Below are 14,793 nucleotides of genomic sequence, written 5' to 3' on the forward strand. Positions count from 1 at the left end.
AGAGATCAATAGACACAGGAAGAGACATCACCACAAGATGTTACCTGAAACATAGAATGAGGCCATTGTCAGTAAGCTAGGACCCACTTCCTCCTGAAAACACACAAGTGGGCGGGTTTTTCATGTACCTCAGCCACACTGAGAAATGGGCATGGAAGATAACTCATGCAAACCCTTCTGCAGGCATGCAACACCTACATGAAAATACACACACACTGTTCTGATACCATCAGTCTGATCAGCACAGTAACAGACCCCAAACACACCCACTCCTGATGGTCTAACTCTCCAGCTGAGTGAAGGGGTATTTTCAGAGAACGACTATAGATTGTGACTTCCTTTTCAACTAACATACAGGGATTATTGTCTAGAACAGCAGCCCTCATCAAAGGAAGTCTCTTTCTCTCTTCTCTACTCTTCTCAGTGTGTGTTTGTGGGTCGAGCTAGCTACCAGTCAATCACTTAGAGATAGGTAGGACGTACAGCCAGAGGAAACAGACATACAACTCCTAACAGAGATGTCTGGTGGTCCCCTCTCCTCCTTCTCCAAACAGGGAATACTCCTACTCTCTATCCTCCACTATGGTTAGTATTGTATGGAATCTTTACTTTCTGCTGCTCATGTTTTGTATCTATTAAATGTGCTTGCTTGTATGTTAAATTTGATAATACAGTTAGCTTTCGCTAACTTCCTTGTTAGTTTTTTGCAGTTTCACCTAAGGTATATTGATACAATTAGTTTTTAATGAAACACATTCACATATATTTGATGCGACTGTCATTGGTGTAGTTGGGTCAGCAGCTTTTTGTAATGCTTCCAGAAGCTAGATATCTTATGACCCTGTACCATATGATTGTAAACTTCCCCCTGCAGGCCAATTAAAACTTCTGCATCTTATTGATAACCTATAATAGAGTATGTGGTTGTAGACTGCCATGTAACAATCACCGTTTCCCATGTGTGTATATAAAGTGCATTCGGTATTCAGACCCCTTGACTTTTCCACATTTTGTTACATTACAGCCTTGTTACCTTGTTGAACAGAAAGAAAATGTGAAACAGTTGGGAAATGTTGTAGTAAACTTATGGATCTGCTGTTTAGGGAGCGTGTATATGAAAAAGTAATTTCAAGGGTAGGTATGCCTGAGTATAAGTAAGAGCTGTGAACACTACGAGCGACAAGACACCTCAAGAGAGATACACCACAGAACACTCTAAAGCAGAAATAAATAAAACATGGATTTGTGAAGTACTGACACGCCCGTGACGACCTTAACATCGGAAGTAGGACCACGGCTAAACATAGAGAAAGGAATGAGTATAAATCAGCAATATATGATGCGCCAGAAAATGTGTATAGAACCCAAATTCCTCCCGTAACTGTACTGAAAGATCTAATGTCTAATGGACAACTATGGGGGTATATGTTTGATTACCCTGCCTGTAGAGTGAAACTCTATACTTTAAAAAAATATATTTTTTTATTTTACCCCGTTTTCTCCCCAATTTCGTGGTATCCAATTGTTTTAGTAGCTGCTATCTTGTCTCATCGCTACAACTCCCATACGGGCTCGGGAGAGACGAAGGTTGAAAGTCATGCGTCCTCCGATACACAACCCAACCAAGCCGCACTGCTTCTTAACACAGTGCGCATCCAACCCGGAAGCTAGACACACCAATGTGTCGGAGGAAACACCATGCACCTGGCAACCTTGGTTAGCGCGCACTGCGCCCGGCCCGCCACAGGAGTCGCTGGTGCGCGATGAGACAAGGATTTGTATACCGGCCAACCCCTAACCCGGACGACGCTAGGCCAATTGTGCGTCGCCCCACGGACCTCCCGGTTACGGCCGGATAGAAAACACTCTAAAGTTTCCAAAACGGTAAAAATATTGTCTGTGAGTATAACAGAACTGATATTGCAGGCAAAAACTTGAGGGAAATACAATCAGGAAGTGCCTCTTATTTTGAAACCTCTCTGTTCCTATGCATGCCTATCCTCCATTTAAAGGGATATCAACCAGATTCCTTTTTCTATGGCTTCCCTAAGATGTCAACAGTCTTTAGTTATAGTTTCAGGCTTTTATTTTGAAAAATTAGCGTGAAAGATCACATTGCATAAGTGGATAGGTGGGGGAGAGTGAGTTTTGCGCTACAGAGTAAAGCGGCCATTGCTTCTCCCGGTGTTATTGAAAAACCTACACACCCGGTTGATATATTATCGAATATATATTTTTAAAACAACCTGAGGATTGACATGTTTCTGTGGACATTATGGATATTATTTGGAATATACGTCTGCGTTGTCGTGACCGCTCTTTCCTGTGGATTTCTGAACATAACGCGACAAACAAACATAGTTATTTGGGGTATCAAAATAATCTTTATGGAACAAAAGGAACATTTGTTGTGTAACTGGGAGTGTCGTGAGTGAATACATCCGAAGATCATCAAAGGTAAACGATTAATTTGATTGCTTTTCTGATTTTCGTGACCTTGCTACTTAATGCTTAGTGTACATAATGTTATGTTATGCTATGCTATCGATATACTTACACAAACGCTTGGTTTGCTTTCGCTGTAAAGCATTATTTCAAAATCTGAGACGACAGGTGGATCAACAAAAGGCTAAGCTGTGTTTTGCAATATTACACTTGTGATTTAATGAATATTAATATTTTTTAGTAATATTATTTGACTGTGGCGCTATGCTATTCAGCGGTTGCTGACGAAAATGATCCCGCTAACGGGATGGGTAGCGTCTTAACTATGACAAGCCACACTATGTACAGTGCCTTGCGAAAGTATTCGCCCCCTTGAACTTTGCGACCTTTTGCCACATTTCAGGCTTCAAACATAAAGATATAAAACTGTATTTTTTTGTGAAGAATCAACAACAAGTGGGACACAATCATGAAGTGGAACGACATTTATTGGATATTTCAAACTTTTTTAACAAATCAAAAACTGAAAAATTGGGCGTGCAAAATTATTCAACCACCTTAAGTTAATACTTTGTAGCGCCAATTTTGCTGCGATTACAGCTGTAAGTCGCTTGGGGTATGTCTCTATCAGTTTTGCACATCGAGAGACTGAAATTTTTCCCCAACTAGCGATCTCAACCATTGAATGGAACCGCTAGAGTATGACTTGAATTGTCGGCGGTAGTTGTCAGGCGATGGAATAGCTATAGATGCTGGAAGTAAAAAGTGTGTATGATAGGTTTTCATGCATGCTAATGCAATAGTCGTACAACTCAAGGGGTCAATGTAGGCATCTTTGATTACCTCTTCTCTGAATCTGAAGCATCCGTCATGCAGTATAACCACAGCATTGTCACAGTATAATTCCATCTATTCATGGAAATCAAAGGTATTATGACGTACAGTCTCAGACCAAGTCATGAATCTCTCTCTCTCTTTGGGAGACATTTGATCACACCTGTACATTTCAGGACTGGGATAAGATCCAATATAATGTAGGTTCTCCTCAGATGTGAAGAAACTTGAGTCTCTGGTTGAAGGCGGGGTCTACACAACACAAGATTTTACTACCTTGGGATATGACACTGGGTGCAAAGCGTTGTTGTATCAAGGGGGTTCAAAAGAAGATAGGAATCATAGGATCTAGAATTGTGAGCTAAAAAAGCAACGTTTTTGTACTGGGGATTTCTGAAATGTTTTAGAAAGAATAGTCTTTTCAACCCTGAAAGTCATCGTAGATACGAAAATAGGCAGATGAACCCCTGATTTCTGATTTCTCTCAAAGTCATAAAACACATTTTTCTCTGAATGTTCATCTCTAGTCAATGGTTGAATGTAGCACTCATGTTCCACTTCTTGAACCACTTCAGTGTCTCTGCTTTTCAAATGCCCGTAACATTTGGGTGGCAGGTAGCCTAGTGGTTAGAGCATTGGACTAGTAACTGGAAGGTTGCAAGATCAAATCCCCAAACTGACAAAGTAAAAATCTGTCATTCTGCCCCTGAACAAGGCACTAGGCCATCATTGAAAGTAAGAATTTGTTCTTAAACTGACTTGCCTAGTTAAATTAAGGTGTAGGATACCACATGTTGGGGATTGTCTATTTTAAGGTTTGGACATTTTTTCGTAGCAGTCGGAGAAACGGCATGTACGATGACAATCCTCACATGGTGTTAGGTGTAACGGCTGCATCGGACAGGTCACTGGCCTTTTGTAAAGCATCTAGATCCGTACATACAGGAATGAGTAAATGTTATAGAACTTTTGCAAAACATAACTGATTACCAGGATTGTTAACGTTTATGAGATAGCCCTTCTTATTTTTTATGATTTCTGATTGCATGAGACTATCATGTTTCCTTCTCTGACCCCCTCCGCCTAAGGGTTGGCGGACTATTTGTACAACAAGTTCTAAGGTCCTATCAGCTATGATGGATAAATTAGATTGAACAAGACGTTCAACAGGGCTGTAAATTGTTCAAGATCTGCTTCACCATTTGGTAAAACAGGATATACTGTGTTTTGCAGACGATCACCACATATTTCAACTCATATTTCATGAGTTGTGGCAAAATCTGTAGCCCGTTCTAAAAGTTCTCCTAGAGTATTCAAAATCATCACATAAAAAACTGTATAATCATGGCTCTGATTCATACATGTGAAATTAAAATAACTGACGAATCTCTGTATTGTTAAATTTATTGCGCTACAAAACACGGACACTTCAATCAATACCGTCCCCCATCTTATGTATTACACAATATTCCAATTCATCAAATTCATCATGTGGTTGCTCATTGTCTTCATAACCTGCAGGGCTTGTAGGTGCCATGTGTTTATGTGTGGGGGGTGTTGTTGAAAGAGGGGTTAGCTTGTTCATTTGGTTAATTAAGGAGATCAGTTCTGGGGGTACCTGTGATAATGTGTGTTTATGTATAGGAGTTATAGCAGTTGTGAATGTATGTGTGGGGGTTGGGCCCCTCTTGTTAATTAGGTTAATTAAGGAGATCAGTTCTGGGGGTACCTGTGATAATGTGTCATCATTTGCATGATTTAAAATAGGAGGTGAGTGTTGTTGTGTGGGGTGTGGTGTTGAAGGAGGGGTGAGCTCATTCATTTGGTTAATTAAAGAGATCAGTTCTGGTGGTATTCTAGAAGTATCCATGTTACATACATATTTGATAGTTTGTTTGGGCATTTTTTTATCAGATTGGTGCTTATCAAGCGTGGCATGGTTTTCTTCCAGAAGAATAGATCTTGGCTGTACTGCCGTCTTAGTAAAGCAACCATACGTGTGTGTAGCTGGACTTATCTGGCTTTTAGAGCCCTGTAAAAGGCTGTGAGAAACCTATCTTGAAGATCTATATCGTGATCCATGTCCTCACTGATGCTATCTTCAAAAAGTATAGGCTCTACCTCAGAATTGAATGTATCAAGCTGATTAGACACATCATACAACACATCATCCTCATCATAGCTCAACACTTCATCATCAAAAATACAAATGAGAAGACAATCATATTGAAAGCAATGTGAGAATTGCGTTGTGGAAAGCTTTTATACTGAACAAAAATAAAAGCGCAACATGTAAAGTAAAAGATTCCAGAAATGTTCCATGTGAAGAAAACGTTTATTTCTCTCAAATTATGTACACAAATTTGTTTACATCCCTGTTAGTGAGCATTTCTCCTTTGCCTAGATAATCTATCCACTTGACAGATGTGGCAAATAAAGAAGCTGATTAAACAGCATTATCATTACACAGGTGCATCTTATGCTGGGGACAATACAAGGCCACTCTAAAATGTGCAGTTCTGTCGCACATCACAATACCACAGATGACTTAAGTTTTGAGGGAGGGTGCAATTGACATACTGACTGCAGGAATGTTCACCAGAGTTGTTGCCAGAAACTGTAATGTTCATTTCTGTACCATAAACCACCTCCAACATCGTTTTAGATAATTTGTCAGTAAGACCAAATGGTCTCACAACTGCAGCCCAAGACCTCCACATCCGGTGCTGAGGACTATTTCTCCCTGTAATAAAATATATTTCAATTGACTGTTTTCCTTAAATTAACTGTAACTCAGTAAAAACATGTATTTCTAGATTTAACACTTATTAAGATTATCCCGATCTGAATAAACAGGAACAAACTCTGCACCCGGTGAACCTCTTCTTCTCTCTTTAGGGACCTGGGCTGATGTCCCTCCGATAGACCAGTATGGCTTGAAGGGAGGTTCGGTATGTGTGGCTGTTGCAGAACCCCCTGATCAACTTAAAGGAATTACATGGAAGTTCCGAAAGGATGTAATAGTTGATGATAAAGAGATCTCTCCTAAATACAAGGAGAAGATGGATTATAACCCAGTGAACCACACTCTGTGCATTAAGAATCTGACAGACACAGACAGTGGAATTTACAGGCTGGATGTTTTCTGTCTGTGATGGAGGTCAGTGCCCACTGTACCAGGATTCTCTGTCAGTCTCTGAGGTCAACATCACTGTTTCCAGTGGTAATGGATTCATCCAGTGTATCGTCAACAATCATGTCAGCACAGAGACCAAATCACAACGCATGAATGACATATGTAAGTCTAATTTACTAACTTCCACTTTCTGTGATTTCCTCTAGCATTGTAAAAAAAATCAACAAAGTTGTAATATCATTGCAGTTATATTCTTCTCCAGCAATTTTTTTTGATAATGCTCTTTTTGTGTGTATACGTGTGTGTGTGTGTGTGACATCTCAGGTATTGCTGAGAAGAAGGGGATCGCTGCAGCATCACTAGTTGGCATCATTGTGGGCATTGTTACTGGTGGATTATTCTTAGTTGGTGTAGGATGCATCATATCAACCAGAAGATGGCGATCCCCTAAAGAAATACTGCTTCTGAAGGTACCCTCTCATTAATCTATGTTGAAACAACCGTAGAGTCTATTGACGCACCATTGAGTAAATATATGTAAAATAATAACATCCAGGTACAAATCTGTCAAGTTAAGCTAGAGATACAGTGGGGAGAACAAGTATTTGATACATTGCCGATTTTGCAGGTTTTCCTACTTACAAAGCATGTAGAGGTCTATAATTTTTTATCATAGGTACACTTCAACTGTGAGAGACGGAATCTAAAACAAAAATCCAGAAAATAACATTGTATGATTTTCAAGTAATTAATTTGCATTTTATTGCATGACATAAGTATATATCAGATAAGCAGAACTTGATCATACGTTTCCTGTAGTTCTTGATCAGGTTTGCACACACTGCAGCAGGGATTTTTGCCCACTCTTCCATACAGACCTTCTCCAGATCCTTCAGGTTTCGGGGCTGTCGCTAGGCAATACTGACTTTCAGCTCCCTCCAAAGATTTTCTATTGGGTTCAGGTCTGGAGATTGGCTAGGCCACTCCAGGACCTTGAGATGCTTCTTACGGAGCCACTCCTTAGTTGCCCTGGCTGTGTGTTTCGGGTCGATGTCATGCTGGAAGACCCAGCCACGACCCATCTTTAATGCTCTTACTGAGGGAAGGAGGTTGTTGGCCAAGATCTCGCGATACATGGCCCCATCCATCCTCCCCTCAATACGGTGCAGTCATCCTGTCCCCTTTCCCGAAAAGCATCCCCAAAGAATGATGTTTCCACCTCCATGCTCTACGGTTGGGATGGTGTTCTTGGGGTTGTACTCATCCTTCTTCTTCCTCCAAACACGGCGAGTGGAGTTTAGACCAAAAAAGCTCTATTTTTGTCTCATCAGACCACATGACCTTCTCCCATTCCTCCTCTGGATCATCCAGATGGTCATTGGCAAACTTCAGATGGGCCTGGACATGTGCTGGCTTGAGCAGGGGGACCTTGCGTGCGCTGCAGGATTTTAATCCATGACGGCGTAGTGTGTTACTAATGGTTTTCTTTGAGACTGTGGTCCCAGTTCTCTTCAGGTCATTGACCAGGTCCTGCCGTGTAGTTCTGGGCTGATCCCTGACCTTCCTCATGATCATTGATTTCCCACGAGGTGAGATCTTGCATGGAGCCCCAGACCGAGGGTGATTGACCGTCATCTTGAACTTCTTCCATTTTCTAATAATTGCGCCAACAGTTGTTGCCTTCTCACCAAGCTGCTTCCCTATTGTCCTGTATCCCATCTGTTAGGAATTTTATAAATAATGACTAAACAATATCTACATTTTAAATAGAACTATAACTAATTAAAACTATGCTCTGTTTTATTATATCTGATTAATAATATTAATTCATAAGGAAGGGATTGTGGAGCATGAAACAGGGGGTAATAAAATTAAATAAATGCCATTCCAGCTAGGTTGGGGGGGACTAGATGGTGGGTTTTAAGTAAGCAGAAAGAATCGTTAACCTATGGTTGAACCGACTCAACTTAGCTCTGGGATGTTTAGATAAGGCAGTGAGTGTTTTCCTAGGTTTTCCATTATCTGGAGCTGTCTTCTGAATAGTGATAGATGAAGGTGAGATTTCAGAAGTTAATCTTGAAAAGTGTGTGTCTGGAGTGAGCGAGCGAGGGGGTTGGAATAAACTTTTTAACCTGTTCTGCCCTTGTCGATAGGAGGAAGGGCATTTTATAACCTATGACGTCATATTTTGTATATAAACTGTTGTTCGTGGTTTCATGGCAGCGCGCTCCGAGAATAAATACTATTATCTAATTTTGATAAAACTGGTCTCTGTCTATTTTATGCAAATCAGAATCTTAAAAATTCTCATAAAATAGACTAAGTGAATTCAATTAATGAAAACATATTGGAATTATGAAATTACATTAACACCATCCCAGCCTTGTACAATTTTAGCCCTGATGTCCTTACACAGCTCTCTGGTCTTGGCCATTGTGGATAGGTTGGAGTCTGTTTGATTGAGTGTGTGGACAGGTGTCTCTTATACAGGTAACGAGTTCAAACAGATGCAGTTAATACAGGTAATGAGTGGAGAACAGGAGGATTCTTAAAGAAAAACTAACAGGTCTGTGAGATCCAGAATTCTTACTGGTTGGTAGGTGATCAAATACTTATTTCATGCAATAAAATGCAAATGAATTACTTAAAAATCATACAATGTTATTTTCTGGATTTTTGTTTTAGATTCCGTCTCTCACAGTTGAACTGTACCTATGATAAAAACAGACCTCTACATGCTTTGTAAGTAGGAAAACCTGCAAAATCGTCAGTGTTTCAAATACTTGTTCTCCCTACTGTATCTGTTTTTTTGCATGGGCCGCAATAGGCGGATGCAGTAGATTGAGATGCAGCCCATGCTACAGCGATGTTCGTCAGAACACGAGACATCCCTGAAATCCGTTGTCTCAGGAAAACATCTGTAGCGTCTGAATGGTTTGGGCTACAAACTAATGTGACCCCACAGTGGAAAGGGGATTTTGCTCTATGACCTGTTTGAAGGTAACCGGTACTGGTTAAAAAAATGTATGGAAGTACGGAGGTATAGTTAAATATGTAGGGGGGGAAAAGCTAAAATATTTCCTGAGATTTCTTGTATCTCCTAGATATAGGACAGTCTCTTCAAAACCGTACTCCTTATTTTTAACTGTCACATTTATGAATGTGTTATCAATGCATTTCTATGGGATTTGGGACTAAAGGCCAAATTTAATATTTTATCAAAACATTTACAAATGTAATATCAAATATCTAAATGATGCATTGTATGACCATGTTAAAGCAATTCCCCCACCGTACAATGTCTTAGAGTCTAGAGAATTTTAAACAATGATAATTTGCATGTTATGATTACTCATCTCCTAACAGGCCGTTGTTCCAGAAGTTGACAACCCAGTGAGCGCTATACCAGGAAGACCAGAACCACAGAACACCCCTGGATCTGAGGTGACATCTATCTACATTACTGCTGGGAGACCAGGAGAAGTACCAGCATCAGCAGAAGGAGAAGAGGGGCATCCAGGGGACAAGGAGTACACTTCACCAGAAGAGAGGATAGAACCACAGGCAGAGACATTCTACAGCACCCTACAGCTACCAGCTGCAGCACAGCGCCACCCAGTGGGCGAAGGAAATAATGTAAAGAGCCAGACACGGTGTACTGCACAATAGGATATTACCCCTCCATCCTTCTGAGACCCACTGATATTACTTTGATAAAGATTTAACCCATAGACTCAGGTACAGAATGCAAACACAGGGGAAATTATGAAGGAGAGAATCATGATAATGGGTTTTTAACATTTCCGTCTAATTTCATCCATATTTAAAGTGGCAATCTGCAATTCCTACGTACTTTTAATTGAATTGTATATAACTATTAATCCATGCAGAATACAACATATGCTTGTTTAATTCCATTGTTTGTTAAAACTGTATTTGTAAATCAATTGGTGGCAGGGTACCCGCGTTGTTATTATTTAGACTACAGATTTCCCCTTTAGCGATAGAAAGTATGTAAAACAGTCTTATTTTCTGTAAACGAAAATGGAAACATGCAGATGAATACAGTAGCGCTATACATGCTTTAAAAAGTGTTTATACACAAAGCATCGGTTTGAAAATGGGAAGCCCATCCTTTCAATCAATCAATCAAATCGACCAATCAATAAATACATGTATATACATAAACCAATCATTAAATGAATAAATAAATCAAGCAACAACCTACCGACTATGTAATAATGTTGTTGTTTTTCATACATACTGTATGTCTAATTATTTTATACGATGTGAATTCATATTTACAAATATAACTATAAAAGGTATCTGTCACATCCAGCTGGTTATGTGGAGGAACTACAGATATGTCAGTCAATTCTGACTAAAAGCATTTGTCCTGTGGACAAAAGCTCACATATCGGATTGGCTGCAGTTCTGGATTTTCTGTAAACCCGATAATTGTTTTTTAAATGTATTTAGATGCTGCCTACAGAGCTGCTGCTCAGCTCTCCCCTGCCATTAGCCTATATCATCACATAAAACACAGATTGTTTTTGCTCCAATGCACTGTGTGGGGACTGCATCCTGCTTGTGCAACTGCAAATGCCATTAAAACAGAGAAGGTTCTAACCTTCATTAAGGCCTTGAATGTTCGTTCCAATGAGGCAGAGACTTTGGCCACATCATCATGGTTCAGAGGATAGAGAGTAAAGAGAGAAACGTGAAGGGAGGTTGAGTGTGAACAGCAGCTACGTAGAAATAATGTGTGTGTGTGTAAAAACATATAGATAAAATATTTTACCTGCATGTGACTGAAGGAGGATTTGATAAAGTGATGCTGCTTTCCCTGCATTTGTCAATGACAAGATACACCCATCCCTTCATGTATTATTTGACAACTGATACGCCTAATTTGGTCACTCATCATATTTATGTCAATTTAGTCGTATCTATAGGCTTACTCTTATTTGTGAAATTAGTTTCAGTATAGTTTAGGTTTTGACATTGTCTCTAAGTATTCAGATCATTTGCTATGAGACTTGAAATTGAGCTCAGGTGCATCCTGTTTCCATTGATCATCCTTGAGATGTTTCTACAACTTGATTGGAGTCCACCTGTGGAAAATCAATTGATTGGACATTATTTGGAAAGGTACACACCTGTCAATTTAAGGTCCCATAGTTGACAGCACATGTCACAGTAAAAACCAAGCCATGAGGTCAAAGTAATTGTCCATAGAGTTCAGAGAAAAGATTGTGTCGAGACACAAACCTGGGAAGGATACAAACCCATTTCTGCAGCATTAAAGGTCCCCAAGAACACAGTGGACTCATTCATTCTTAAGAGGGAGAAGTTTGGATCCACCAAGACTCTTCCTTGAGCTGGCCGACTGGCCATACTGAGCAATCAGGGGGAAAGGTCTTGGTCAGGGAGGTGACCAAGAACCCAATAGTCACTCTGACAGAGCTCCAGAGTTTCTTTATGGAGATGGGAGAAACTTCCAGGAGGACAACCATTTCTGCAGCACTCCACCAATCAGGCCTTTATGGTAGATTGGCCAGACGGAAGGCACTCCTCAGTAAAAGGCACATGACATCCCACTTGGAGTTTGCCAAAAGGCACCTATAGGACTCTCAGACCATTAGAAACAACATTCTCTGGTCGGATGGAACCAAGATATAACACTTTGCCCTGAATGCCAAGCGTCACGTCTGGAGGAAACCTGTTGTATCCATATGGTGAAGCATGGTGGTGGCAGCATCATGCTGTTGGGATGTTTTTCAGTGGCAGGGGCTGGGAGACTAGTCAGGATCGAGGGAAAGATGAACGGAGCAAAGTACAGAGAGATTATTGATGAACACCTGCTCCAGAGTGCTCAGGACCTCAGACTGGGGTGAAGGTTCCCCTTTCAACAGGACAACGACTGTAAGCACACAGCCAAGACAATGCAGGAGTGGCTTCGAGACAAGTCTTTGAATGTCCTTAATTGGCCCAGCCAAAACCCGGACTTGAACCCGATTGAACATATTTGGAGAGACCTGAAAATAGTTGTGTAGCGATGCTCCCCATCCAACCTGACAGAGCTTGAAAGGATCTGCAGAGAAGAATGGGAGAAACTCCCCAAATACAGCTGTGCCAAGCTTGTAACGTAATACCCATGAAGACTCGAGTCTGTAATCACTGCCAAAGGTGTTTCAACAAAATACTGAGTAAAGGGTCTAAATGCTTATGTAAATGTTATATTTTTCAAAAAAATCTAAAAACCTGTTTTTGCTTTGTCATTATGGGTTATTGTGTGTAGATTGATCAGGGGGGGGGGGGGGGGGCGATTGAATCCGTTTTAGAATAAGGCTGTAACACAACAAAATGTGGAAAAAGTAAAGGGGTCTGAACACTTTCCCAAAGCGCTGTATATGGGGTAACTCAAAAGAAAAACACAAAAACAATACTACAGGCCCTTAATTGTTTTTGTGTCACTCATCTTTACAGGGATCAAGGAACGACAGACTGTATCTCTCACACTTCTAAAATGAACATTTTGTGGTTTCTACTCATCCTCACAAGTAACATATATACATTTATTTTAACTTATTGTGTGGATTAGATTCGTATCACATCAATTGGATTGGTAACCAATCTTATGAATAGAGAAACATTTACAGATTCAGGGACCAGTTTTGGATCGTGAGCACTACTTAAAAAAAATGCTGGCTGATATTATAGAAAACAGATACATTTACTAAATATGGACAGATTTACTAAATGGTGCACCTGTATTTTCCAAAGGGATTAAGCATTGAGGACAGAAGAAAAAGGTCAAATAAGAATTGTTAAAGTAAATTGTAAATGAACACGTTTTAGCCTGGTTTGTTTTTGGTGTTTTTCCCTCACTGAAAAAGCAGATGCAATCTCTTCCTCTCTTTAGATACCTGGGCTGAAGACGCTCCAATTGACCAGTATGGGTTGAAGGGAGGTTCAGTGTGTCTGACTGTAGCAGAACAACCTGAGGAACTTAAAGGACTTAGATGGAAGGTCAATAGTACTGTAATAGTTGATGATAAAGAGATCTCTCCTAAATACAAGGAGAAGATGGGTTATAATCCAGTGAACCACACTCTGTGCATTAAGAATCTGACAGACACAGACAGTGGAATTTACATTGCAAATACAAAGAAAAACGATTGGACAGATTCAACGTCTTCATACAAACTTAAGGTGTTGGGTGAGTTTTGTGATTTGTTGTGTTTTGGTAGCCTGCTATGTGTTTCTGCTTTGTTTCAAAAAGCTAATCTCCTTTAAAGTGTCTTCACCAGTCATACATGTAAAATGTATCTTTCTGAACTGTGTTGGTTGTTGTAGAAGCTGTTCCCATTCCAGCAATGCAGGTGACATACTACAACTCAAGTACAGGACTTTGTAACATCACAGTGAATTGTTCAGGCTGGATGTTTTCTGTCTGTGATGGAGGTCAGTGCCCACTGTACCAGGATTCTCTGTCAGTCTCTGAGTTCAACATCACTGTTTCCAGTGGTAATGGATTCATCCAGTGTATCGTCAACAATCATGTCAGTGCAGAGACCGAATCACAAGGCATGGAGAACATATGTCAGTCCAATTTACTAGCTTCTACCTTCTCTGTATACCTTCTATCCTTCTATCATTATACAAATCTATTTATATATAAACAAGGTTTTAACGTCATAGTTATTATTATTGTTCTCCAGCAAAATGTTGATTAGCAGTGTGTGTGTGTGTGTGTGTGTGTGTGTGTGTGTGTAGATGTGTGAATTTATGCCTTAAAAACATCCTTATGGCTGAACTTTTTTTTTTATACTATTCTAAATGAAGTATATATTTTAACTTGAAGAGTGAGAGCCCTGTATGTTTTCCACTCAAGTCAACCAATTGAGACCGACATGCAAAACACAGAGATGCTGAAAGAAGGATGTATCCTAACGTGAAGTCTGCACTTATATCTGAGAGTCATGTAACAATAAATTACACTAAATGACCAAAAGTAAGTGGACAACTTTTCATCAAACATCTCATTCCAAAATCATGGGCATTAATATGGAGTTCGTCCCACCTTTGCCTCTATAACAGCCTCCACTCATCTTGAAAGGTTTTCCACTAGATGTTGGAACATTGCTATGGGGACGACTTACTTCCATTAAGCCACAAGAGCCTTATTGAGGTAGGGCACTGATGTTGGCTGATTAGGCCTGGCTCGCAGTCGACATTCCTATTCATCCCAAAGGTGTTCGATGGGGTTGAGGTCAGTGCTCTGAGCAGGCCCGTCAACTTCTTCCACACCGATCTCGAGAAACCATTTCTGTACGGACATCACTTTGTGCATGAGGGCATTGACATGCTGAAAC

General features: G+C 40.2%; 1 long non-coding RNA gene across 1 annotated transcript; it reads left to right on the plus strand.

Annotated features, from left to right (window-relative positions):
- The first annotated feature begins 394 nt into the window (after window positions 1-394).
- On the plus strand, window positions 395-10,638 carry LOC115138871 (uncharacterized). The gene is made up of 4 exons (XR_010465278.1): window positions 395-585; window positions 6,178-6,577; window positions 6,740-6,885; window positions 9,782-10,638. It is a non-coding gene; the product is annotated as an uncharacterized LOC115138871 (long non-coding RNA).
- The last annotated feature ends 4,155 nt before the right edge of the window (window positions 10,639-14,793 follow it).

The sequence above is a fragment of the Oncorhynchus nerka genome, linkage group LG12 (assembly GCF_034236695.1).
Source record: "Oncorhynchus nerka isolate Pitt River linkage group LG12, Oner_Uvic_2.0, whole genome shotgun sequence".
Taxonomy (NCBI): domain Eukaryota; kingdom Metazoa; phylum Chordata; class Actinopteri; order Salmoniformes; family Salmonidae; genus Oncorhynchus; species Oncorhynchus nerka.